The sequence below is a fragment of the Pieris rapae genome, chromosome 6 (genome assembly GCF_905147795.1).
Source record: "Pieris rapae chromosome 6, ilPieRapa1.1, whole genome shotgun sequence".
NCBI classification, from domain to species: Eukaryota; Metazoa; Arthropoda; class Insecta; order Lepidoptera; family Pieridae; genus Pieris; species Pieris rapae.
Genome location: NC_059514.1, coordinates 4570139 through 4574000, shown reverse-complemented (window position 1 = coordinate 4574000; position 3862 = coordinate 4570139). Strand labels below are relative to the sequence as shown.

The following is a 3862-nucleotide window of genomic DNA, read 5'->3' as shown; positions in this document are numbered from 1 at the left end:
TATTCAACAGCTTTTGCTGTTCTTGTGACAGCTTAACACAATTTGTCCCTATAATTCAGCAACATTGTCTGAAAGGCACGCATTATGTTCTGAAAGAAACCGTGTCTTATTTATAGGACTAGCTTCATAAATTGTTGAATTTATGATCTAGAATTAACGGGAGACTCATTACTGGCTATTCTTGTATTCGCAGGGGTATGTATTTGTTTATGGGTCAAGAAAAAAATATTGTGTGAACTTGAAGGGTTTGAAACCCCTTGGGTGTCGTTGAGATTTTAAGATGGATCTCCATTTAATAAGTAACTTTGGCGGTTTGTTTTGTATTAGTATAAAAAATATTATATATATCTCGATATGGTTTATAGATTTAAAATGTTATGGATAGTTGGACTAAGGCAAATTAAAATAAATATAATAATATTTAAATTGTGATCTAAGACCAATTTTCAATTTAAGTAAAAAACTTAATAAAAATAGACTGCGATTATATAAAAACCTTCTTTTTAGAATATCTAAATGAATGAAAATGTTTTAAATACTTTACTAAAAAATACCTTATATTGTCTATTAATATTAAGTAATTGAAATTGCAACATTCAATACCAATATTACATTATTTCAATTGAAAGTGGACAACGAATGCTATAACTTTATCGCTACGATCATAAAGGGAAGAAAATTTAATTTGCTTTTCTGCAGTGCATTGTAAAAATATCATAAAAACAAACTACAATGTGTATTTGCTAAAGAAACAAGAAAGATAAAATCAAAATAGCTAAATAAAAGAAATGAGCAACTGGTATAGAGAGAATAGAAGTTCAGCTATCAAAAGGTGAATTACCTTGTTTAATAAACATTGCAACATTGTTAATAACTAAAACCTGTTTTGGCGCTATTAATATAACGATGTAACCCTTAACTGAAGTGACAAATGCGCAAAAAATCTAAACTGACAAAGCATAACCAGAAGTACATTTTAATGATGTTGTTTTCAATAATAGTTATTGAAGTTGTTATAATTTTAATATCTTTTCGAGCGAAGTTCGATGAGAAATAGTTGTTAATTCCATGTTTTGTTAAGTGCCCAACTTGTACCGTATATTTCGTTATGACCATGGGAATATTTTAAAAATTAATAGAACATCATTGTTACCGATTGAAGAAATCATAAAGTGCCATGCAGGACTGACTGTACTAGCTGTTACGATGTGTTAAAATTTAACAGCGTCATTTTTCATCGACAAACTTTTGCATCTACCACTTAAAATCATTACAGTATTTAAAACGTATACAGATATATAGCCCTTCACATTTTTTGCTTTCGTTTTAATAGATGATGATCATTATAATATTCTGACAGTATTAATGATTCGTAATGGACATTTGACCCAGATCCGTAGTATCAAAATGTCACTAGTACAATACACAACAAAAGAGCATCCGTTACGAACATTAAGTATCCTATTTCACACCTCTCCAAACACTTAACGATTTTTAACACAGAAGAACAAAGATAACACATCATTAAACCGAAAATGGTCAAATAATGACCATGAATAAATAATATTACGAGATAAAAGTATCAAAAGGGTCGCATCTAAATCATAACAATGGCACCCCAAAGGTGTGTTGCAAGGAGATTCTTTTGACCTCTTTTATATCAATTACATGTGACGGAATTGTATCACAATATGTCACCGGATTGATGATCTCGTATTAATGATATATTTTACTGTGCATAATGCACAAATATAAAATTGATTCATCAATATTAAAATACGCAAAGGCTGACTGATTTATCACTGATTTATATATTTCTTTTGGTCATATTATGTCCTTTATACCAATACCTTCACAGATCGTGAAATCGGTAGCCTGCAAATAAATTAAAATAAAACAATTTCTTCTGGCCTTATAAGAATGAAATCTTATGTGTATTACGATAAAGAAAATATTCGTTGGTAATTTGTCAGGTGCTATTCTATGTAAACGTCAGCTTAGAGAACATTCAGGCCTTTTGTGGTTCTCACGCATTCAAGTACAAATATTTAACAAACCACAATCAGGATGAGTCAGTACAACATCGATATGAGCACAATCTTAATCCCCAAGGTCTATGAACTTGTAAAAGAAAGGGCGTTCGTTTTTTATGGGACAAAGGAATACCAAACCAATAGTTCACATGCTATAATGAATTCAAAATATTCTTTGTGTGTGGTGTTCTTTTGAGGGTGTCGTCTTGATAATAGAAGAATAATTTGATTTAGATTAGCAAAAAGTGTGAAAATTGTGGAAGGATTAAAACAACCATGTTGAACGGATGTATGGGTATCATAAATCAGTAATGGCTAATTAAGTTTTTAATAACATTTAAATGTTAACGCTTCATGTGGAGTGGCTTTAGTATAAAAATTCAAAATGATATGCATCTTCTTAAGTCCGGGTAATTTTGCTTAACCACCGAAGCATGAGGAACTTTAATTTTTGCAAGCAGCAACCCATGTTTGACAATAACACTGTATAGCGACAAAATTCTACATCTCTGTATTTTAAATTCCACTCTAAAATAGATACTATTTGCAAGATATAAGCAGCAAAATTGCACTCAAACACAAAGTTAAACTGTATATGTCGTATATTGTTACGGATTTTTCCTTACTATTTGTTTCTTCCCTGTATGAGGATAGCAATAAGCTCCTGAAAAGAATATTATTTACGAGCAAGACAAGAATGAAGGTAATATTTAGCTGAGTAAAAATTTCCTACGCGCGACGTCGACATAAATTTTCTTTTTCGAATAGAAGCTAATGGTTGCTATTTCGTTTGTCAAGGTTTTACAGATTTGTACGTTGCTTCAGACAAGATTTACTGCGTTTTATTAGTTGCGATAAATTTTGTAACATTACATAAATACCATCACTGGTTAAATAGGGGCTAAAAGTGAATTCAAGAGATGTATATTGTATACTTAAAGCATGGAATAATAAATTAATGGCCAAACAAACCTCACTTATGGGTATATACACCGTACTAATTTTTCGTAACGAAATCGAAGCGATTTCGGAAAATCTTATTAGTATTGAAATTCATTGCTGTAAACTACTGGGATTTGAGACGGTTTCTTATGGCCTATAGCATTTACTGGAACGTATTTATATTTTTGTTAGTTATTTGCACAGATAGCAGGTTATTTCAATAAACTTTTAGATAATTTATTTCTTAATGATGGTAAGTTTTTATATCACGCTCAAATATTTTAAACAGGAGTTTTCAGAGAATTTCATTAGTATGGTTCCAGCCGGACGAGTCAAATAAACAGTCAACATAAAAGCTTTAATTAAAATGGAACCCGCTGCCAATAAAATCTGTCGCAGCCAGAGTTAATACGCAAAACCGCACATTTTGTACGCAACTTTGTACCGTGCAGTACTGATTGAAAAATTAAATTAACGCCTTTGAATTGTTGTACAAAGCATAATATGTTCACTAACAAGTTTTGCATTTAAAATGCAAAAAGCCAACATCACGTGGTGTTCCCAGGCGGTCACCCATCCAAGTACTGACCACGCCCGACTTTGCTTAACTTCGGTGATCGGACGAGAACCGGTGTATTCAACGTGGTATGGACGTTGGCAAGCGTAATTGTTAAAATAATAATTTATTCGAAGATATAAAAGGAACTTATAAAATCTTTACAACAACAAAGTAGTCAATAACATTATGTAATATGTTAACGTATTTTTTAATGAATTGATTTGACCGTTATAAATAATATATCTGATATGACAATGTATGTATGTAATGTAGCGTAGATAAAGTACAAAAATAAAATATCGTTTCAATTTAATCGTTAGTAGTGGTT

The 3862-nt window shown here is 31.2% G+C and overlaps 1 non-coding gene across 1 annotated transcript; it reads right to left on the bottom strand.

Moving 5' to 3' along the window:
• Nucleotides 1–3515: 3515 nt before the first annotated feature.
• Nucleotides 3516–3634, bottom strand: LOC123689318. The gene has a single exon (XR_006750321.1). It is a non-coding gene; the product is annotated as a 5S ribosomal RNA (ribosomal RNA).
• Nucleotides 3635–3862: the final 228 nt, after the last annotated feature.